This window comes from Esox lucius, chromosome 14 (assembly GCF_011004845.1).
Source record: "Esox lucius isolate fEsoLuc1 chromosome 14, fEsoLuc1.pri, whole genome shotgun sequence".
Taxonomy (NCBI): Eukaryota; Metazoa; Chordata; class Actinopteri; order Esociformes; family Esocidae; genus Esox; species Esox lucius.
Window position 1 is genome coordinate 7,116,990 of NC_047582.1, and position 25,038 is coordinate 7,142,027.

The window sequence follows — 25,038 nt, forward strand, 5'->3', positions numbered from 1 at the left end:
CCAGGAGGAGACCCCGGGGAAGACCTAGGACACGCTGGAGGGACTATGTCTCCCGGCTGGCCTGGGAACGCCTCGGTGTCCCCCCGGAAGAGCTAGAGGAAGTGTCTGGGGAGAGGGAAGTCTGGGCATCCCTGCTTAGACTGCTGCCCCCGCGACCCGGCCCCGGATAAGCGGAAGAAGATGGTATGGTATGGTATGGTATGGTTATGCCATTTACTTTAAGATTTTGGGCTACATTAATTTACTTTCAATAATGTCTGTTGTGTTCCTTTGGACCTGTTCTACTTATAATTTATGCTATTTAATCAACTTTTAGGATACGGGTTAAATTAGACCTCAGATAATCAATGTAACACTAACAGTGGGGAGAACAAGTATTTGATAAACTGCCGATCTTGCAGGTTTTTCCACTTACAAAGCATGTAGAAGTCTATAATGTTTATCATAGGTACTCTTCAACTGTGAGTGACGGAATCAAAAAAAAAATCCAGAAAATCACTTGGCATGATTTTTAAGTAATTAATTTGCATTCCCCTCCATGAACTGCCACCTTAACGTGGTGGAGGGGTTTGAGTACCCGAGTGACCCAAGGAGCTATGTTGTCTGGGACTATATGCCCCTGGTAGGGTCTCCCAAGGCAAACAGGTCCTAGGCGACGGGTTAGACTAAGAGCGGTTCAAAACCCTTTAATGATGAGAAAAAAAATGAGGTCCATGACGTCGCCCGGTATGCCGCAGCCGGGGCCCCACCCTGGAGCCAGGCCCGGGGTTGGGGCTCGTATGAGCGACGTGGGGCCACCTTCCCGTGGGCTCACCACCTGCGGGAGGGACCATAAAAGGGGCCGGTGCAGAGAGGATCGGGCGGCAGTCGAAGGCGGGGGCCTAGACAGCCCGATCCCTGGACACGGAAACTAGCTCTAGGACACGTGGAACGTCACCTCGCTGGCGGGAAAGGAGCCTGAGATCGTGCGAGAGGTTGAGAGGTTCCGACTAGAGGAGTTTAGACCAAAAAGCTCTATTTTTGTCTCATCAGACCAGATGACCTTCTCCCATTCCTCCTCTGGATCATCCAGATGGTCATTGGCAAACTTCAGACAAGCCTGGACATGCGCTGGCTTGAGCAGGGAGACCTTGCGTGCACTGCAGGATTTTAATCCATGACGACGTAGTGTGTTACTAATGGTTTTCTTTGAGACTGTGGTCCCAGCTCTCTTCAGGTCATTGGCCAGGTCCTGCTGTGTAGTTCTGTGCTGATCCCTCACCTTCCTCATGATCATTGATGCCCCACAAGGTGAGATCTTGCATGGAGCCCCAGACCGAGGGAGATTGACCGTAATCTTGAACTTCTTCCATTTTCTAATAATTGCACCAACAGTTGTTGCCTTCTCACCAAGCTGCTTGCCTATTGTCCTGTCGCACATCCCAGCCTTGTGCAGGTCTACAATTTTATCGCTCATGTCCTTACACAGCTCTCTGGTCTTGGCCATTGTGGAGAGGTTGGAGTCTGTTTGATTGAGTGTGTGGACAGGTGTCTTTTATACAGGTAACGAGTTCAAGCAGGTGCAGTTAATACAGGTAATGAGTGGAGAACAGCAGGGCTTCTTAAAGAAAAACTAACAGGTCTGTGAGAGACGGAATTCTTACTGGTTGGTAGGTGATCGAATACTTATGTCATGCAATAAAATGCAAATTAATTATTTAGAAATCATACAATGGGATTTTCTGGATTTTTAGATTCCGTCTCTCACAGTTTAAGTGTACCTATGATAAACATTACAGACCTCTACCTGCAAAATCGGCAGTGTATCAAATACTTGTTCTCCCCACTGTATATTCCTCCTAACAATGTTAAGTCCATTGTCATTACACTAGAATTAAAAATCTTCTTGTTACAGGCACCCCCGGAATAATTAATATTTCTGTAAACAGATGTTGACCTGACCTCTACTTGATGCAAATTTAAACTTGCCACCTTTCTGCAACAGGCTATAGAAAATTCTACATTTCCAGTTACCAGTTTCAGCTTTCTAGAACAATGCTGGTAAATTGAACATTGCAAGTCAAAGGAAGGAGAAACCACTACAATGATTTGTATGAAAACTGGTCAGATCTACATAGCAGAACCAAGAGGTCTCGGCAAAGGACCTTCCGAACAGTTTAGCTGAAGTTGTTGCTCACAGATCCACCGCACAGTGTACCTTACACAGGATGTACACATTTGTTTGATATGTTGAAACTATGGAAAATGCCTAAATAGTAATCCTGTATAAAATGTGCAAAAGGGAGGCCTGTTCCACTTTATAACGTACAGGTCAAATCAATATCAGATCAGATCTATATTGTAACTGCAGTAAGCAGCATTCTCAACCATCAACCTCCAAATGATGGCCCTCTACTGTATAATATACAGTATAACCAAGCAATGGCTACTCAAAGAAAAAACTGACCATGGCTGGCATAGTGAGTATGACTGTGTATGTATGCATATGTCTGTATTATACGGTGGATATAAAAAGTCTACACACCCTTGTTAAAATGCCAGGTTTTTGTGATGTAAAACAATGAGACAAAGATAAATCATGTCAGCCAGTGTTCGTGGGTCTGGTGGACCCGAGGCATTTTGGGGTTTTAATTCAACACAATCAAACACTTATGTTAAAATACTCAACAGATGTTTACTTCATCCCAATTACAAGCAATATAAACAGTATATATGGTTAATATTAGCCCTTTACCTTTGTTAGATTACATTTATATACTTTTATATACTCGTATTTTGTTCAAATTAACAAATTTACAAATGAAGAAAGGTTTTTCATAACTATTGATTTTTATTTATTTGAACTTCATTAGAAATGTAACCCATTCAGGTCAGTTTACACACAACTTGAACACATACAGTAACCATGTCAGTCTAGACACATCAGCCCCTTTGAACACATTGCCTTTTCATACCAGCCTATACAACACATGACGGGCAGAGTATTACTGTATGTGTTGCATATGTACTTCTTGCACTTGATGCATGTATATTGTGTTTTTCTGTCCATCTTGTGTCCACACACTACGGAGCGCTTGTTTTTGTTGCTGCTGGCCACAACCTAGAATAATGAAAAGATCAGGAATTTTACTAACACCTCTCTCTCGCAAGGTTGGGTGGATGGGGCACCAGCATTCTACTCCTGAATCCTCCTCATGATGGCTGCAGATGGTGGTTCTGTAGGTCGGGTGGATGGGGCACCAGCATTCTCCACCTGAATCCTCCTCATGATGGCTGCAGAGGCTGGGGTTCTTGGAACATGTCATCTCTGGATTTGAGGTCTCACCAGTGCCTTTACCAGATCCTCGGGAAAGAAGCATCTCCTCTGGAGCGTCCCTCTGTTCCACTCTGGGTTCAGTGCCATCCGGAAGACAAAGGTGTTTTACGTTGAGATGTCCAATATGTCAAAGAATATCACCAGTGGCCAGCATAAGGTCCACCTATTGCAGCTGTGGCCAGTTACCAGCTTGTCCATGTTGTCCACCCCTCCTTTTTTGGCATTATAATCCATGATGATCTCGGGTTTCTGATGCTCCTGGCCACATATTCTCACATCCTTGTGCAGTGTACTCATGAGTACCACATTCTTGCCTTTCTTTGGCACATAGGATACCAGGGACGTCTCAGCCGTGGAAACAGACTTGGAAGACTTGACAGGCCGGTTCTTTGTAGTCAGCAGTTGGGGTGGGAGCTCAGACATGTTTTTCCGTAACGTTCCCACCATGGTCAGTTGAGGTTGGGAGCTCAGACCGGTTTTTCTGTATGGTACCCACCATGGTCAGTTGAGATGGGAGCTCAGACCTGTTTTTCCGTATTGCTCCCACCATGGTCAGTTGAGGTGGGAGCTCAGACCTGTTTTTCCGCATCGTTCCCACCATGGTCAGCTTCCTCTTTAGGAGTTCCTGTCCCAGCTTGTACAGAGGTAAAAAAATTGTTGCATGTTATGTTGAGTCCCTGAGTCATGTCCAGGACAACTCTCATTCCTTGATTTTTCTCAGGGGCTCCTCAGTCAGGTTTCCCTGTGCAGACTTGTAAGTTCCAAGCATGTAAGGAAGTGGCATCACAGGCAGCCCAGATCTTTAAACCATATTTTGCAGGTTTAGATGGTAGCAACCCCTTAATGACATCAGCTGCTCATCAATGGTGACATTAGGCCCAGTGTTGTAAAACGGGGAGGCGATGCACCCAGTTGTCCCACACTGTCCTGATTGCAGCTAGCTTGTCTCTCTGCCATCAAGCTGGTCTGTCATCTCGGTTATCAAAGCGGATAATCCTGGAAATTATGTGGAGGTTTTCCAGAGACATTGTTGCACGGAAAGGTTCTATGCCAGTTTCTGCATCCCACAGGGTTTCTGCGGATTCCCCTTTGGACCTGAAAACTCCAGCAAGGATAAGAACCCCAAAGTAGACATGTAAATGGGTTTGGTTCATCTCCTTCCACCTCTCTCCAAAAACATGCCTTCCTTCTAAATTAGGGCAATCCAGAATAATTTTCTGGATGGAATCTGGGATGAAAAGATCAAAAGAAGACTTGATGTCTTGCACATGAGTAACTGCCATCCATGTTGGCCCTGGTTGCATCCTAGGCATCACATTGGCAGCCATGCAGGCTCATTTCTTGGGCAAGAAGACCATTCAATTTCACAGTTTTATGACATCCCTATTTCTTCACTTGCTAGCTGCTGATGGGCTTGTTCTGGTCCTGGGGCTGGCTGCTGACGGGCTGGTCCTGGAGCTGGCTGCTGACGGGCTTGTTCTGGTCCTGGGGCTGGCTGCTGACGGGCTTGTTCTGGTCCTGGGGCTGGCTGCTGACGGGCTGGTCCTGGCTGCTGAAGGGCTTGTTCTGGTCCTAGAGCTGGCTGCTGACGGGCTTTTCCTGGGGCTGGTTGCTGACGGGCTTGTTCTGGTCCTGGGGCTGGCTGCTGACGGGCTTGTTCTGGTCCTGGGGCTGGCTGCTGACGGGCTTGTTCTGGTCCTGGGGCTGGCTGCTGACGGGCTTGTTCTGGTCCTGGGGCTGGCTGCTGACGGGCTTGTTCTGGTCCTGGGGCTGGCTACTGACGGGCTTGTTCTGGTCCTGGGGCTGGCTGCTGACAGGCTGGTCCTGGAGCTGGCTGCTGACGGGCTGGTCCTGGAGTGGGCTGGTTCTGTGGTTTGTCTTTTTTTGGAACTAGCTGATGCTCAATCTTATCTTCCTCTTCAAAGTCACCATGAGACACAGAATTTTCAGATATCTGATCCTCACATTCCACTGCACCGGTTTCTTTCCTTTCCAAAAAAGTTGAAAAGGAAGGTTTTGAGTGAGGAACAGAAAGGAGACGATAACAAACTTTTTCATCAAGTGAAAAGACGAGGAATCTACCAGAAATAATAAATGTTGTTACTCTCAATAGATTCAAACATAGGTCTTCCATATGAGAGACACTGTCTTCAACCACTACGCCACGGCATCAAAGGTTTCAGCGGTCGCTAGACTCCATTGACGATTGTGTTAAATAGGCTTACTAGTATCTATTAACTTCCTATGAATAGTAATAAGAATTGAGCAATTTCTAGTGAGACTGAAGAGGAACTATTCCATGCTAGAAAAAGTCGCAATATAACCATATACAGTTTTAGCCAGTGAAGTTTTCGCCAATACGGAATAAATCACAATGCGTACTTCGCTTCGAAGAATAAGAATGAAATGAATCGGTGATTCAAATGATATGAATCTTTTCAAAAAACTGTACTGAATGATTCAGTTCACTTTAGTGATTCAGAATGCCCATAACTATTGCGTGCGGGTTCGACTCACTTTATTGATCAGGATCTTTTCTAATAAGTAAAGAGATCGAATCGTTCTTTTAAGTCAGTCCTCCAAGCCTCCTGTCCCGGCACAGCACTCCCTCAAATAACCGTCTGAGTCGGGCGACACTTGATATAAAGATAGAAATAGGAAGGCACCGTAGGACTCTAACAGTACATGCGACACCATATCTTGTTTTACATGTTCATTATGTGTAGTATTAGAAGATAAAAAATGAATTACTCATCAAGAAATGCCCAAGAGAAACTCATTATCCAGAGTCAAAATCAAGAGGCAAGATCAAGGACCAATTTAGATTGAAAGAAATCATTAGAAAATAGTAATAAAAAGTTCATTTTAAATGTAATGATATTTATCCTATCATTACAACTTAAAAAATGTACTAATACTATTTTAATCTAATAGATGACAATCGACCAAATTATCCATCTGACAGTTACTGTAGGCTATTACCCATAGACATGTACATAACATCACTTGACAGCTGAATAACAGCTTACTGTCATAATTTATTGTAGCTAACGTTTTTTACTTTGGAACATTGAGGATGATAATAAATGAGAGACTTGAAGATCCAAAAGATTAACAGACTTATGCTATCTTCTCCTTAGTCATTGTCATTCCTTCTGGTGATTACGGGATGAAAAGGACCATGAGAGAGTATATTAACAAATCTGATCAGAAAGATTGAAAGACTTATTTCCTCATTAGTCGTTCGCCTTCCATTGTTCTCAAGTGACCCAAAGTGCCTAAAGATCATTGTTTATTTTCTTCATCGTTCCTTCTGGTGAACAAGATTTGAAGATCCGTGGATCATCGTTTAATTTGTACATTGTTCCTTCCGGTGAAAGAGATTGGAAGATCCGTAGTTCATTGTTCATCATTCCTTCCGGGGAACAAGATTCGGAAATCCGAAATAGCCATGGATCATCAATCATCGCTCCTTTTGGTGAACAAGATTCAAAGATCTGTGGATCATCGTTCATCGTTCCTTCCTGTGAACGAGATTAGAATCCCAAAGAGCCACAGATCACCATTCATTTTGTTCATCGTTCCTTCCGGTGAACGAGATTCGAAGATCTGAAGATCCTACCAAAAATATTTGTTAAAAAAGAATGAATCATTCGCAAATGACCCATCAAAAGTTTGTTGTTTGAGTGCACTGTCACAAGCAACAGCAGTGGAGCTGGAGAAGTACTTAAGATATGTTAATGACAATTGAACATTGTTTGCAAAGTGACAGTTCTTAACTTTGATGAAATGGGTACAACTTAAAAAAGAAACTGAAACTGGTATCGATCCTATTGATGCTAGAATCAATCTTAAAAAACGAAATGTAGTATCTGTAGAATCAATATTTTGGCATCGATCCGCCCACCCCTAGTAGTTGGTCGGTCAGTCACTCATCCACTCACTCAGTAAAAAGACATTCGCTCTTCTTGAATGTCTCTGCTTATGCGGTCTGACAAAAAGCTAAGGTTTACTTCCTTGTCTAATTACAATCAGTTTTACCTAACCTGCTTTGCCTTTCTGAGCACCATTCAGAAGATATTAAGGCATACCAAAAACACAAACAAAAGCTCCAAAAAGACACAAATATACCCTTTTATAAGCTGCAAAGCTCCCAGTAGCATGATGCAGGTCTATAGATGTAGAGACAAAGATGTGTCACTGAAAAATGTATTAGCACCGCTATACTTCATTTATGTATACGTTTGACAGATTTTTTGAAGTGCATGTGCAAGGTTAATCTTCTCTCAGTCCTCCATGAGGTGCCCGTATGCGTGTTTAGGAAGCGTGCAGCACTGTAAATGATGTTCAAGCTATGTTTTTTTGCTAGCTTTGACTCACTGCCAAAATACATTGTAGAATCATGGGGGAACTTTTGTATTGTAAACCTGCAAGATGTATGAACTTGTATTTGTTTTTGCAAATCTAAATATTGAAGTGTAATTCTCACTGCTGATCATAAAAAAGATGTAACCGCCAATAAATTAACACCATAAGCTATTACCACACCAATTTTCAATTCTGAGTAGGCTCATGTGTAGGACCCTAGCTAGAGTGTATATTGTGTACCTATTTTTACATTTTTCTTCCTGGTATGCAGACTGATGCTGATTTCAGTACACACATGAGGAGCTTCAACAGATCTAGGACAATAGAGAGAGATAGAGCAGGCTCAGCAACTGAGGCCCAAATCTGGACATCTGGGGACAGGAGGTGCATCTATAAGCGATGCCTACTGATGACAAGTATGCGTGGTGAGATCTTCTTATGCCTCTCAAATCTAGAAATGTTCTGTGATGAGATGGCGTTGGCCCGCAAGCGTACTAAACTTTGTATTGCCAGTGACAATTACTTTACAGCCCTTATAAACTCAGCATTTTTTAAATGTCTTACATGTGCCAAACATCTACTGGAAGAAGAGGTCTCAGTCAGAGGGACCTAATGACCAGCAATTATAAATTGTCTTCCTAGCTTTACTGTTCATAGGGAGAAACATTTGTGATATGAAGGTTGTTGCTTACAGAGTGCTTTAAAAATGGGAATGGAAAGGCAAATTATTTGGTGGTGGGCAATTACAGTTTTTACACAGTTTTGTAGTCAGTCAATCTGTACAAAACACTCTTCACCCACCAGTGTCTATGTCAGATGTTATGATGCAGATTACAGCTTCAGAATCCTTCTAACAAGCTTCTGCAAATGGTTAATCACCATTTCCAGATAATACATTTTCTAAGTGAAGATACATTTCTTGGTTATTATTGTAATTTATTTTGCACACCTGAACATTTTGAGAATGTGAATGTTGGTGATATCAAGTAGGAGGGACCTACCTGACTTTCTTCCAATATAATACATGTTTGAGTAAATCTAGAACATGTTGTTTATTGGACTGAATACTGAATCTTGTTGGAATTTCATTAATTTAGCAGTGTGTAGGTTAGGTGTTCCCAAACACTCATTAGGCTACCTCAGAGGTTTTGCATGTTTGATTTAACCCTACACTTCCACAAGTAATTTAAATAGTCCTACTACACTAGGCTACATGACACATTAAAAAAAAGTAATAATTACGCTTTGTAATTAGAAGCATGTGTGTAGTTGGAGAAAATATAAAAAACAGCTTTTGTGTGGAAGCTACAGTAGGTGAATCACAGCAACAGGAGTTCACATATAAACAAACCTACCCCAAACAATGTTTCCCACATCTGGTTTACTTTCACTTTGTGTCAACAGCTTAAAAAGCAGTTTTTTTTATGTTATTGCAATTTAGATGACACATTGTTATGTGTTGTCTTTCCCTACATTAACAGAAATTGAGCAACCTGTAGTATTACTTCAGATATTACTCCACATACTTTACCATACTAAACATGCTCCACTAGCTGCCTTGCTCAGGGACAGAGCAAAATATGTTTTTCTCCTTGCCAGGTCATAGATTTGATCTAGCAGACATTCTGCATCAGTATTCTTAATAACAATAGGCAGCATAATTTGTAATCATGTCATAATCATTAGCTATAAAGTAATCTGTCTGTCAGAACAGGTTCACAAACCTCATGCTTTTCTGCAACATATTCAGCATATCTCTACAGCAAGCTGTTTGCAACACACAAAATAAGAATGCAAAATATGCAGGATTGCTGGCTGTTTTGACACTTATTTGCATAGTATTTGAATGATGAGACTTATGGTAATTCAGCAGTCTGTTTGATGTGTCTAAGGACACAGTTTATAATGACAAAAAGTGAAGCCAGAGAAGCTGAGAGCAGAGCACTTAGCCCCCAAAAGCAAAATCATAATCGTCCAAAAGATGACCTCCTCAATCCAAACAGATGGCTATTGCATGATGCCAGCCATATAGATGGGAGGCAGAGAAACATCTAAATGGGAGAGGGTAAGTCTTGGGGGTCTTCGGATGTGAACAGGGGTCAAAATATTGCTTTTGTTGTTGAATGAGTATGGGTTGTAAAATGTTGTTGTCTGTGTATATACACTACCGTTCAAAAGTTTGGGGTCACTTAGAAATGTCCTTGTTTTCAAAAGAAAAGCAAATGTTTTGTCCATTAAAATAACATCAAATTGATCAGAAATAAAGTGTAAACATAAACTACCATTATTCAACTGCTGGAGACAGCTGATTTTCAATGGAATATCTACCTAGGCGTTCAGAGGCCCATTATTAGCAAATATCAGTCCTGTGTTCCAATGGCACGTTGTGTTTGCTAATCTAAGTTTATCTAAACCCTTTTGCAATTATGTTAGCACAGCTGAAAACTGTTGTTCTGATTAAAGAAGCAATGAAACTGGCCTTCTGTAGACTAGCTGATTATCTGGAGCATTAGCAATTGAGGGTTTAATTACAAGCTAAAAATGGCCAGTTCTGAAACTCAGTCTTAATTAAGGGTATTCCTTGAGAGAAATTACCAAGAAACTGAAGATCTTGTTCTACTACGTCCTTCGCAGTGACACCCTGGACCAATTTGGAGAAAAGACAGCTCCTGTACTTATTTAATTTCAAGTCAAGAACTGTCCATAGTTTACAACAAAACAAATAAACAAAATGCAAACGAAACAGCAGAGTATATAACTAGGGCAAAATTTGAACAATTCTAAAATTGCGATTCATCAAGTGTAACCGTAAAAGATTGAGATTAATCACCATTATTTATTTGAATTGTTGTACATCCCTAATTCAGACCCTTTATTTTGAACTGCGTAGGAGCGCAGAAATCACAGGTTCAAGTCTTCTTGAGTAAGCCTCTACCAGCTTTGAACATCTGGATAATGGCAGTTCCTCCAATTCTTCCTTTTTGCAAGTAAAATGTAGACAGTTTGGGATGTTTGTGTACTTCCTTGGAGGTTTGTCAGGTGAAGGCCAATGGCAAGCTCTGTTTGAGTTCATTTACACCTAGTACTCCAGAAACTCAAGTATACGGAAGCAATGCTAGCATCAGATAAAACAAAGTAAAACAAGGGTAAATTTGGATTTGGCATTTATTTGATGGCGAGAGCTGAAGTTTATATGAACAGTGATGCTGAGTTGGCTACCTTTCTACTTGACAAGTAAGGTTACATTAGATTCATTTAGCTAGTTGGCAAGATAGCCAAGGAAAGTTCTGTGTAATACTAGATTGATGATGGAAACAATTATACGACATAGAAAATCATTCAATGTTCTTGTTTATTTTATTTGTATGAGTGCAGATAGGTTTTAGGAAGGTTTCTCCAAAGTTTCTTTGGTTGAGACAATGAGCTAACATTAGCTAACTAAATTATGTGTCTGAGCAGACACTCATTGATTCCATTTCGTGCTGGAAAATAACATAACCAAACCTAATGCATAAGCAACTATTGCTGGGAAGAAGCAATCACATTGCCTTTTAGCTAGCAAGCATGACTATGGTTTTATGTTTGCTAGCTAGTCATCAATGAGTCTCTGAAATATGGCAGTGCATCTAACACAATAGATAGCCCAGATGATGTTTTGATGGATTTAGCTGTTTACTTTGTTTATTCTGTGTTCCGTAATTATGGAAAAGGCCCATCAACGAAAGTCTGTTTTCATTGATCCAGCATCGACGGTTGGAGGTGATAGTGCTTCAGACCAGTCAGTATGGTCAAAGTTAGATATGATAGTGCCAGATCCTAATGGAGTTATAGAACCATATTCAACTCACTGCTGATAAGTGGCGTATAAACGTGCATAGTGCACCTTAAAGTCTGGGATTTGGCTGGGTCCCTCAAGGATATTTACAATTGTCCCAAAGCCACTCTAGTGTTGTCTTGGCTGTTTGCTTCAGGTGTGTGTTGTTGCCAGTCTGAGGTATTTTTCACTCTGGATCAATTTTCTTTCATCCTTCCCTCAATCATAAACCATCTCTGTCTCTGATGCGGAGAAGCATCCCCATAGCATGATGCTCCCAGATAAGCGGTACCTTGTTTCCGCTAGACAAACCACTTTGGTACATTCAGACCTAATTATTTGATGTTGTATTCATCAGCCCCGATTATATTCCTTCAAAGTCCTTCAGGTTGCATGTCTCATGGATTTTACTCTTACCTCCGTCCAGCTACTCTACCATAAATACCTGATTGATGGAGTGCTGCAGAGATGGTTGTCCTTCTTCCAAGTTCTTCCATCTCTGCAGAGAAACTCTGAAGCTCTGTTAGAGTGGCCATTGGGTTCTTTGTGGCCAGGTAACTAAGTTTGGCCGGTGTGGCAGGAGAACAGATGCGGGTTTGAGTGCAGAGCGTCAGAAGAACGAAACACCCTGATACAGACTGACATCTCCCACTCCCGTAGTGTGACTCTTCTGAATTTGATCAGGTCAAAGTATAGGAGTGTGTCCTCCCTCACACTGGAACGTTATGGTTTAGTAGTGTTTGTATTTATTATTTGTTTTGTTTGTATTTTCTTATTTTACGTCATGTATTTTTGTTATCACTGTTTTTCCCAAAATAATAATCCCTGATGAAAACTCTTGTTTTGTGACTTCAATCCACTGTACCGCTATGTTTGGAACCTCAAACGTTTACAATGGTGGAGGATGCAGGCCCTTTAGGTGGATGTGCCTTTTAAGTTGACAACTATCCCATTTTTTAAGATGTTGAATTAAATATTTCATTTTTTTTTTGGCGAAATTAGCAAAGAGAACATCAGTCAGAAGATGGCCTACACGCTAGCACAGAAGGTGAGCTTGGATTTACTCAGGCAGAAAAAAAAAATGAACCCTATGTGTGGCAGAAGACAGGCTGCAAAGAACGGCCTTTTATACAGTCCTCCCGCAACTGACAAAGGAGGCTGATATCAAGGCCTATTTGGTTGTATTTGAATGCCCCACGGCCCCAGAATGGCGGCCAACAGAGGGATGGGCTGGAGTCCTCCCACCTCTATTGATGGGAATAGCCAAGTTGGCATATTGTGACCTACATCTTGACAACACGTCTGATTATAAGAGGTTAAAAACATTAATACTGTTGAGATATCAGATTACACCCCGGAAGGCAAGCCGCTTCCATCAGTGGATTTACCAATGGGAGGAGCCGGTTAGAGCCCAATTACATAGTCTTTTAAAAGTAACCAAGAATTAGCGAGACCCAGGAAAGGAAGTAGAACGTATAGTGGAAACCCTGGTTATTGATGAAGTTCTATGTGAGCTAGGGATTTAAAAGTAATCCCCATACACATTGGGAAGAGATCTTACAGCAGTGGTTCACCTAGGACAGGGGTTCTCAACCTTTTGCAAGCTGGGCCCCCCCAAAGCTGGTTCATTGCAATTGGGGCCCCCCTACCCAGCGCCACCCCCACTACACCACCTTGCATAGATAGATAGATAGATAGATAGATAAATAGCCCCCTAGGCTATTATTTTTAGGCCCACACATCATCATCATCATCAGTAGGCCTATTATCATTACTAGGCTTTTTCAATGCACGAACTGCATTGTGGGATTGTTGAGATTGCGGATTGTTGACGTGCTGTACGCTGGCTGCTGTTACCTACCTAGCTACCTGCCAAACTTTTTTTCGAATTTACTCTATATAAACTAATTGGTCAAAATTCTATTTTAAGAGTTTTACCAACGCAATATTTTTATCTGTTGACCTCTTACCCAACTTTATTACACTGGGACTCTTTTTGGACATAATTAACGGAACTACTCACCCCTGAACACCCGAGGCTAAGTATCATTACAATGGCTCGGCTTCTGATGCAAATGTCAGGCAAGGATTATGCTAGTGTAGAAATAGAAAAAACTGCGTCAGTGCCACCAGGAAGGAACGATAGTTTTGTTAGCCCCCCGGCACAGCTCCTGCAGCCGGGCAAGAACTTTCTCTTGGTCACTGGGAAGAAATGCCGTCGACCAGTTAAACCTGAATCGTTGCTAAATCCAACAGACTTTCAACAGGTTTTCCCCACTGGAGTCCAAGTCAAGGCCCGAGCCGTCTTCGGAGGGGAATGATCGGCAGGCATTTTCTACCGGTGGCCTTGAAAAACTGAAAACTTTAGTCATTGGCGATTCCAATACCCGCAGTATTAGACTAAAGAATCAACCGGCGATCGTACACTGTTTACCAGGGGGCAGAGCCACCGACTTAGCTGCAAATCTGTGGTTGGTGCTAGCGAAGTCTAAAACTGGCAAGTATAGGGAGTACAAAGATATTGTTATTCACGTTGGCACCAACAACGTTAGGATGAAACAGTCAGAGGTTACGAAGCAGAACATAGCATCAGCGTGTAAACTAGCTAGAAAGATGTGTCGGCATCGAGTAATTGTCTCGGGCCCCCTACCAGCTAGGGGTGGTGACGAGCTCTACAGCAGACTTGCGCAACTCAATCGCTGGCTGAAAACGGAGTTCTGCCCGTCGCAGGAGGTAGAGTTTGTAAATAACTGTCTTTCTTTTTGGGACTCTCCCAGAAATAGGGCCAGGCCTGATCTGCTGAGGACCGACGGACTCCATCCTAGCTGGAGTGGTGCTCTTCTTTTATCTAGGAACATTGACAGGAGTCTCACTCCTATAGCCTCACCATGAGATAGGGTGCAGGTCAGGCCGCAGGCTGTTAGCCAGCCTGTTAGCATAGTGGAGTCTGTCGATAGCATAGCCAGAGTAGTTAGTACAGCTTTACCTATTGCCACTGTAACTCGTTCCAGGCTGAGAAAAGTTAAACAAGGTAGTGCTAACAAAAACAACCTTATTAAGATAAAGCCTTCCTCCGCCTCGGTCACAAATAAAAAATAAAATGACTATCACCTCGCATCTCAAAATGGGACTCCTAAATGTTAGATCCCCTGCTCCAAAGGCAGTTGCCGTAAATGAATTAATCTCTGATCATAAACTAGATGTTATTGGTTTATGTGAAACGTGGCCTAATGAGTTCACTGCCTTAAATGAGGCCTCTCCTCCTGGTTATACTAGTGATCATATCCCTTGTGCATCCCGAAAAGGAGGGGGTGTCGCTAATATTTATGACAGTAAATATAAATTTACTCTCAAACGTATCACTGAGTTTCATTCTTTTGAAGTTTTACTAATGAAAGTTAACCAGGCCGATAAATCATTTTACATAGCTACTATTTATAGGCCCCCCCGGGCCATACACAATGTTCCTCACTGAATTTCCAGAATTCTTGTCTAACCTTGTAGTCATGGCAGAGAGTATTCACATTTTTGGCGATTTCAATATTCATATGGAAAAGTCCAATGATCCTCTTCAAAAAGCCTTTGAAGCCATAATTGACTCAATGGGTTTTATCCAACATGTCTCAGGTCCAACACATTGCCACAATCATACCTTGGATTTATTCCTGTCACGAGAAATAGATATTGTAGATCTAATAATTTCCCCCCAAAATCCTGGATTATCGGATCACTGTCTTATTACATTTACCGTCAAAACAAGAAATCCACTTGCTCCGCAAACAATGAGTTTCAAAAGTCGTACTATAAATTCTCAGACTACAAATAAATTCCTTGATATTCTTACAAGTTCGCTCATTAACGACAGAGTAAATAAATCTGTAAACGATCAAATCGAGGATCTATACTCAACACTGCGAAATACATTAGACACAGTTGCACCACTAAAAACTAAAGAAATATGCAACAAGAAACTTGCTCCCTGGTACACAGACAATACTAGAGCACTTAAGCAAGCCTCCAGAAAATTGGAGCGAAAGTGGCGCTCCACCAAGTTGGAAATATTTAGACTAGCCTGGTTAGACAGTACACTACAATACCGAAAATCACTCACGTCTACTCGATCAGCTTATTTCTCCAACCTGATTGAGGTGAACAAAAACAATCCAAAATTTCTCTTTGATACAGTTGCAAAGTTAACAAAAAAGCAAAGCTTAGCAAGTGAAGTGGGTCTTCACTTTAGTTGTAATGAATACATGAACTACTTTGATGAAAAGATCATCACCATTAGAAAACAAATAACTGACTCCTCCTTAAATAGTTATGGTCCTCAAAATCTCAGTTGTCCTAAAATTTTTCTGAACCTCCCTGACCAGGTGTCTATGGGGACACTTGAATTTTTTTGTAATGAGTTCTAAACCCACAAACTCTCAGCTAGACCCGATTCCAACATAATGACTTAAGGACCTATTTCCTGTGCTAGGTCAGCCAATGCTGAACATAATAAATTGCTCCCTTTCCTCCGGATGTGTACCAAACTCACTAAAAATTGCGGAAATTAAGCCTTTTCTAAAAAAATCAAATCTGGATCCCGACATATTAAACAATTATAGGCCAATATCGAACCTCCCGTTCCTCTCAAAAATCTTTGAAATATATGTTTCCCAACAACTGAATGCCTTCCTAAAGACAAATAACATTTATGAAATACTCCAGTCTGGTTTCAGATCCCATCATTGTACTATGACTGCACTCGTGAAGGTAACAAATGACCTTCTAATGGCTTCAGACAAAGGTTCCGCATCCGTTGACACTATTGATCACTCCCTTCTCTTAGAGAGACTGGAAACCCATATTGGGCTACGTGGACATGTTCTAGCCTGGTTTAAATCTTTTTTATCTGAAAGATATCAATTTGTTAGTGTGGATGGCATATCCTCTGACAAGTCAAAGGTATGCTTTGGGGTTCCTCAAGGTTTGGTTCTGGGCCCATTATTGTTCTAACTGTATATGCTCCCTCTGGGCGATGTAATCCGAAATCACAATGTAAACTTTCACTGTTACACTGATGACTCAATGAAGCATGGAGAAGCCCCTAAGTTAGCTACTTTGGAAGCATGCGTTTCAGATATTAGGAAGTGGATGACAGATAATGTCTTGCTCTTAAACTCAAGGAAAACAGAACTGCTTGTTTTAGGACCCAAGAAACAAAGAGCGTTGTTAGCAGATCTCACTGTGAACCTCAATGGCTGCATGGCGTTACCCTTGATCCTGACCTCTCCTTTGAAATATGTCTCAAGAGTTGCTTATTTTCATCTTCGAAACATTGCAAAAATTAGAAACTTTCTATCAAAAACTGATGCAGAAAAATTAATCCATGCTTTCGTTACTTCTAGACTAGATTACTGCAATGTTCTTCTCTCTGGTTATCCAGACAAATTAATAAATAAACTTAAATTAGTGCTGCACACGGCTGCTAGAATCCTAACTAGAACAAAAAAAATTTAACACATTACTCCTGTCCTAGCGTCCTTACACTGGCTGCCGGTTATGGCTGATTTTAAGGTTTTACTCTTAACCTATAAATCAATACATGGACTTGCTCCTACTTACCTTGCTGAAATGATCAAGCCATACATACCTACACGTAACCTACGATCGCAAGATGCAGGCCTTTTAATTGTACCTAGAATTTCTAAACAAACAGCTGGCGGCAGGGCCTTTTCTCATAGAGCTCTACTACTGTGGAATGATCTGCCAATTAAGGTTAGAAATGCAAACTCAAGTGTCTACTAAAAACTCATTTCTACAGCACGGTTTATAATTAGGTGTAGCCTGGCCCGGGGGCATGAAGGTGACCAGTAGGCTTGATACTGTCCACCCTTGCTGTCTTGCCAGGTGGGCTCTCGTCGCCACTGGGATGCCCTCCCTCAAATGCCTTTCGGGGGAAGAGTCACTGGCTTGTTGTTGACTCTGTTGCACACTTGTGCAATTGGGTTGTACGCTGCTGGCAATACTCGGCCCTCATTTGGTTGATGCCTGGCAATGTGGGTGGATTGATTTCCTGCCTATTGGGCCCTGACCGGGGCCTCCCCCGGGTAGGGTCATAGTGTCGCCGGACTCCCACGTCTCAGTTCCAAGGTGTTACGCTGCTATATTATTGTGCTGGGGGATATGAGGAATGCACTTTCTAACTTTTCTCAGTCTCCTCCAGTTTTACATTTTAGGAGGAGATGAGGTCCTGGTCCACACCTACGGAGTACCTGGTTTGGGGGGCGCGTTGCTATCCCTGTCCATCTGGTCATACTTTTGACCTAGTCTAGAATCAAATAGACTCTGGATTTAGCACAGAGAAATGTATTTATTATTCCAATTGGACTCTTAATATCTCACCCGGCACAGCCAGAAGAGGACTGGTCACCCCTCTGAGCCTGGGTCCTCTCTAGGTTTCTTCCTAAAATTCGGCCGTCTTAGGGAGTTTTTCCTAGCCACTGAAATCCAACACTACTGTTGTTTGCTCCTTGGGGTTTAAGGCTGGGTGTCTCTGTAAAGCACTTTGTGACAACTGCTGTTGTAAAAAGGGCTTTATAAATACATTTGATTGATTGGCTATTGCTATAATTGGGAATTGAATGAATGTATGCTCTATTATTGTTATTATTACTAGGCCTAATAGTAGGCATATCATCTGCATTTTTTACAGAAGCTTGCAGGTAGGTGATGTTAATGTGAGACCTGAGCCTGCTTTGCCTTGCAAAGATCCTCAGTTCTTGGCGCAATGTCTGATAAATCATCCTCAATTTGTGCCAGATTGCAGTATTTCGTTTTGAGTGCAGTCATTTTTGAGAATCCTGCCTTACACAAATATGTCGACGTGAAAGGGAGGAGAATCTTCTTCTTCTGCATCAATGCTGCCCAGAATGACAAAAGAGGGCAGGAGGTAAAGAGATCCTTCAGCCTACTGTCACTCTTCAGCTCAATAAGCTGTTCCTGCATATCAATTGACAGCTTGTTTGCTGTGCACACAAATGGATCTCGAACCCACCCAAAAGAGCGATAATCCTCTTTAAAGTATGTCGCAAATTGTTCTCTCATTGCTGACAGGTGCTCAGACGCTGACTGAAATTGAGAGGAGAAATCGTGTGAGGTGCCTGCATCAGTGATAAAGACTGCAAGGCTGGGGAACATGTCGCAGTTCCCGCGACTGATGCGGCCATGCCAGAGGTCAAGTTTGTGTGAAGGCTTCCACTCTGTCTGCAAGGAGCAAAATACGAGTTTCGCGGCCTTGCAAAGACAGGTTGAGGCCATTCAAGCGGTCAAATATATCGACCAAATAGGACAGAGACGCAAGCCACAGTGTCATCCAGATGCTTCGCCAGATCCGATTTCTGTCAAAAAACACTTCACCTCCTCTCGCAGCTTATACAACCACTGTAACACCCGCCCACTGGAGAGCCAGCGAACTTCAGTGTGCAGAAGCACCTGTTCGTGCCCTGACCCCATCTCCTGGCAGAGGACCCCAAACAAGCGAGAGTTTAGCGGTCGTGATTTGATGAGATTTATCATTTTCACGGATTGGTTCAGCACGGAGTCAAAGAGAATTGGCATTTTTTTAGCAGCTAGTGCTTCGCGATGGACCATGCAATGTGTCCATTTCACAAGTGGAGCTACTTGCTGAACGCGAGCAGCTAGGCCACGCTCATGGCCCGTCATTGCCCGCGCACCATCAGTGCATAAACCAACCTCTCTGATATCATTAGACATGTCTGAAATTCTCCTTGCGACTGTGTCTTTGGACAGTGGTACTGTACCGAGCCTGGCTGCTGCACTATCTCCTATCATTATTCTGCACATGTCTTGCGCGGCCGGCAAAATTTGTCTCTCTGCCATTGTATGCAGTTTACCCAGTTTAGCTATTCCTTTGGCCACTACATACGATGCCTCCAAACACTGTTTAGACACAATGCTGTAAACTGAAATTGTTGCTGATGGAGGCCATCAAGCTTTCTTTTAAAATATTCATCCAGTTCATCCTTAATGCCAGCATGCTTTGTTTCAAGGTGCCTTTTTAGTTTGCAGGGCTTCACCTCGGCACACACGACACACTGAGGTCTCAGATCAGCCGTGACTGTAAACCCAAACTGCAGGTATGCTTCATCGTACCTTCAAAGCTTTTTTGCAGCTGGTGGTGCTCACTAGAAATCTCTCAATTTTTGTTTGTTTTTGAAATAATGTGGATTGGTTGTGTTTTCAATAAAGTTTAGGCTATGATGTAAAGATGTGTGCGTGTGGCTATGTTGAGAGACTAGTATCGGCGGATAATCAGTCGGGACTAAGGCACAATCTTTAATACAACAAACAAAATAATGATTTTATGGGCAATGCAAATTTTATTTTAAGACTTAACGATTGTAGTTCTTTGTCAGTGAGTCAGTGAGTGAGTGAGTGGTGTGTCTCTTGCGTGAGTGTTGCAACACGGTGAAAAAGACAGAGGGGTAGTTAGCTAAGAGCTAATAAACAATTACTGGCTATGGCCGAGATGGGTATAATCTTTAAAAAGACTTTGTGGGAAGTCTTTAAAAAGACTGTTTGGGTTTTGAAGTAAATTGACATTGATGGATAACAACTAGACTAGCGAGAGATGGCACAAGCGAACTTGGCAAGAGACTAGACTGGAGTGAATGCATGTGAGTCAAATGCAGTGATTTATTTTTGTGTGAGAGTGAGTGAAGAAACATTTACATCCCGCTCTGTAAACCAGGGTGGGAACGGCGGCGGCCATGCGCGATTCATTTGCAGCCTGTACGCAGAGTGGTGTGAGTGTCCTCACTGCTGCGCGAGGCTACTGAGAGACTGACCACCTGTGAGTGCTTTTGGAGCAGCGGGTGCTCAACGAGCAGTAACTGCAGAGTGATACTTGCTTTCAAGTCTCCAAACACCACAAAACATTTTTCGCCATTTTATTTATCACTAAATTCACTTCTGACAACGTTTTAGGAATTGACAAAGTTTTTGGAGTTCCATGAAGTGATGCGACAGCCAGCTAGTGCCTGCCCCAGCTGCTAGCTCATCGTGCGCAGAGACCTCACTGTAAGCTGGAGGTCTCTCAGACCGCTCTCATTAATAAGAGGCTTTTATTTCGCCGTTGACGGTTCGTTTGTTTATATCACACCACATGTCCATCTTAAGATCAATGGGAACCTGTGGTTAACTGGTCTTTTCCAAGTTAAACTCCAAGAGTGCCCTGTGGGTTTGACAACCTCGCTGACCAGGCTGACACACACACACACACACACACACACACACACACACACACACACACACACACACGAGAGAGAGATACCGTTTCTCTTCGGGAGACTTGTTTAAATTATGACAAATATGTTATATACATGTCACTAGATTTGTCGCTAGTCGCTTTTGACACAAAAGTCGCCAGGAGGATGGTTTGTGTGTTATAATAGTCCAAGAGTCCAAGTTCTTTTTTTTTTCTCCCATCCTGTAGCCTACTCGCACCCCACTGGGAAAGTGTCCGCACCCCCTCAGGGGGTGGGCCCCACCGGTTGAGAACCACTGACCTATGATGCACTGTAACACTGATATAGAGGGACATAGCAGAGGACCTCGTACACAAAGAGGAAAAGATTTGTGTGTCATGCGTACATGGAGATGCTCAGGCCTTACCAGTTAAAAATCACCACACCCAGGGGTGTAGGTGAGGTAAACGCAGGGTTGGTAGAAGCCTTGAAAGTGCTGGTGCTGTTGGGCCAAACCTTATGCTATTGGGCCAAGATTTACAACTTATGCTCCTACCTAGAATGCCTCGTACCAGTAAAACCAATAAGAACCACAAGGAAAAACAACATCCTTTAAGAACCATAAGGAAAAACAACCGACATTGCTGATGAGTACTCTCCTTCCTACTATGTGATCAAGCAGGGTTTTTTTATACTAGGTGGTAAAGAGGAAAATAGTTTTTAAGTTTTCAAATCGTTTTTAGTGGTTCCTCAGTCTTACTGAGAAACTGTATTGCAACTCACCCACAGCCACATTTCACGGGGCCATCTAGCACAAGACAGGCAGTGAATCAGATGTTGAAATGTTTCTACTGGTCACAGGTCACAGAAGACTTGGCTAAGTACAGTGAGGGAAAACATTATTTGATCCCCAGCTTATTTTGTACGTTTGCCCACTGACAAAGAAATTATCAGTCTATAATTTTAATGGTATGTTTATTTGAACAGTGAATAACAAAAATATACAGAATAATGCATGTCAAAAACATTCTACATTGATTTGCATTTTAATGAGTGAAATAAGTATTTGATCCCCTCTAAATCAGAAAGATTTCTGGCACCCAGGTGTCTTTTATACAGGTAACGAGCTGAGATTATGAGAATACTCTTAAAGGGAGTGCTCTTAAACACCTGTCCACAGAAGCAATCAATCAGATTCCAAACTCTCCACCATGGCCAAGACCAAAGAGCTGTCCAGGGATGTCAGGGCAAGATTATAGACCTACACAAGGCTGGAATGGGCTACAAGACCATCGCCAAACAGTTTGGTGAGAAGGTGACAACAGTTGGTGCGATTATTCGCAAATGTAAGAAACACAAAAGAACTGTCAATCTCCCTCGGTCTGGGGCTCCGTGCAAGATCTCACCTTGTGGAGTTGCAATGATCATGAGAACGGTGAGGAACCAGCCCAGAACTCAGGTTTGCCAGTGAACATCTGAATGATTCAGAGGAGAACTGGGTGAAAGTGTTGTGGTCAGATGAGACCAAAATCAAGCTCTCTGGCATCAACTCAAATTGCCGCGTATGGAGGAGGAGGAATGCTGCCTATAACCCCAAGAACACCATCCCCACGTCAAACATGGAGGTGGAAACATTATGCTTTGGGGGTGTTTTCCTGTTAAGGGGACAGGACTACTTCACCACAAAGGGACGATGGACGGGGCCCATGTACTATCAAATCTTGGGTGAGAACCTCCTTCCCTCAGCCAGGGCATTGAAAATGGGTCGTGGATGGGTATTCCAGCATGACAATGACCCAAAACACATGGCTAAGGCAACAAAGGAGTGGCTCAAGAAGAAGCACATTAAGGTCCTGGAGTGGCCTAGCCAGTATTCAGACCTTAATCCCATAGAAAATCTGTGGAGGGAGCTAAAGGTTCAAGTTACCAAACATCAGCCTCGAAACCTTAATGTAGAAGAGGGACAAAATCCCTCCTGAGATGTGTACAAGCCTGGTGGCTAACTACAAGAAACATCGGACCTCTGTGATTACCAACAAGGGTTTTGCCACCAAGTACTAAGTCATGTTTTACAGAGGGGTCGAATACTGATTTCCCTCATTAAAATGCAAATCAATTTATAACATCTGACATGCATTTTTCTGGATTTTTTGGTTGTTATTCTGTCTCTCACTGTTCAAATAAACCTACCATTAAAATTATAGACTGATCATTTCTTTGTCAGTGGGCAAACGTACAAAATCAGCAGGGGATCAAATAATTGTTTCCCTCATGTGCACAGCACCCAAGCCCCGTAACCCTTTGATACCTCTCCCCGTTATAGAGACCATGTTTGAGAGGATTGCCATGGACCTGGTGGGTCCCTTCCTAAGTCGGAGTGTGAGCATGAGTGTACAGCTCCGGAAAAAATTAAGAGAGCATTGCACCTTTTTCTGTATACTGGTCATACTAGTCTATGCCACCAAGTTCCCCGAACCAAAATACCTCTCCAGAATATGGCATCTAATGGGATAGCCAAAGTAGTTTTCATGTTGTTCTCTCATGTGGGCCCAAGACTATTTTAACGGACCAAAGAACCCCATTCACCTCCATTATGAAGGACTTTATGCCAAAGTACAAAGTAGATCAGTTGAGAACCAATGTTCACCATCCACAGACTGATGGTCTGTGTGAACAGTTAAATAAAACCATTAAAAGCATGCTCTGCAGAGGGGTATCCTGGGATGCCAAGGACTGGGATATGCTTTTGCCACATCTGAAGTTCGTTCCGGCTGGATACCTCGGATACACCATTGGAAAATGCAAAACCAGGGCTGTTGTAGAATAGCTCCACTTCAGACAATAAAGGAGGTGAGGTCCTTCTTGGGGATTACAGGGTATTACAATAGGCTCATCCCAGACTATGCAGCAATAGCCACCTCCTTAACTAACCTGAGCGAGAAGAACATCCAAGTGAAGGTCTGATGGTCCCCAGAGGGAGGTGGGGAGGCCGGAGGTTCTGTCTGGTCATGGACCACTCCTCTTCAGTGGATGGCCAAGCTCTTATCGTGTCATCTCCAGGGCCAGCTCCAGGCATGAAAACGCAGATGTGCTGACACGACCAGGGGTACCCATCTGGCTTGCAGCCCTCTGGGCCCATCCTGAGGGGGAAGGTGTGTGACAGATGTGGAGTAGGCTAGTAGCCCCACCCATGAGTAAAGGGATTTCAGGCATAATACCGAGCACCTGCCAGCTTGTTTTATCCACTGTCTCGCTTTCGTTCTTGTTATTGTTGGCATCTCAAACACTTACACCGGACACCAGTTTTAAGAAGAGTCTTTCTGGTTCCAATCTTCTTCCATTTGACAATATTGAAGCCCACCTTGCTTCCAGGAACTATTAATGCTATAGAATTTTTTTATGTATCCTATCCCAGATCTGTGCCTCTACACAATAACATCTTAGAGGTATACAAATATACCTTGGACCTGTATTGTTAGGTGATGGGCCTTATATAGACAGGAGTGTGCCTTTCTAAATGAATTTGTCTCATGTGGATTTCTATCAAGTTATGAGCTAAGTATATTTGGAGTGTGATGGCAATACTTACGTACAAGAGAACTGTTTTTGTCACGTTTCATAGAGGGAGACGGAGGCAGGCGCAGACTTTTGAGGCGTTTCTCTTTTAATGAAAAAATGAAGCAAGGAAAGCAAAACAGAGTGCCGGGCACTACAAAATACTCAGAGTTTCGCGAATACATAAAACATGACAAGCACAATGACCGCACAGGTACATGGCGAAAATGGCTGAACAAATACACAGACTAACGAGGAGAACAGAAACAGGTGGGGACTAAACACAGGTGAAAGGAATATACTGATTAACTGAAACCAGAACAGGAAAGACCATACAAGGACAAGACAAGTCAAGGACAAACAGAAAACACGAAGTGGGACAGTCCCCTCAGGCTGGGACCGTTACAGTTTTTTATTTTCAATAAATTGGCAAACCTTTCTAATATATGTTTTCATTTTCCATTATGAGTAAAATCATAAAATAATCCATAACATTGTCAAATGTGGAGAGAAGTATGTGGTCTGAGATCTTTCTGAAGGTGCTGTAAGTAGGAATGGAATGCCCCTGGGGACCCAAAGAGCTGCCATGGCTCTGCTGGGTTAGTAATGTCCTATTTTGCACTCACCTTGATTGGATTCATGGATATAGTACATGACAGAATCAAAGTACCAAATCCAGAGCACTTGTGTGTCATGGCGCCTACTCAGTTACCATGGGAACAATGTAAGGG

At 42.6% G+C, this 25,038-nt stretch overlaps 1 long non-coding RNA gene across 1 annotated transcript; it reads right to left on the minus strand.

The window, feature by feature from the left end:
* Window positions 1-4,989: 4,989 nt before the first annotated feature.
* LOC109616582 lies at window positions 4,990-24,403 on the minus strand. The gene is made up of 3 exons (XR_003782878.2): window positions 24,342-24,403; window positions 23,684-23,892; window positions 4,990-5,304 (listed from the first exon to the last, which is right to left on the minus strand). It is a non-coding gene; the product is annotated as an uncharacterized LOC109616582 (long non-coding RNA).
* Window positions 24,404-25,038: the final 635 nt, after the last annotated feature.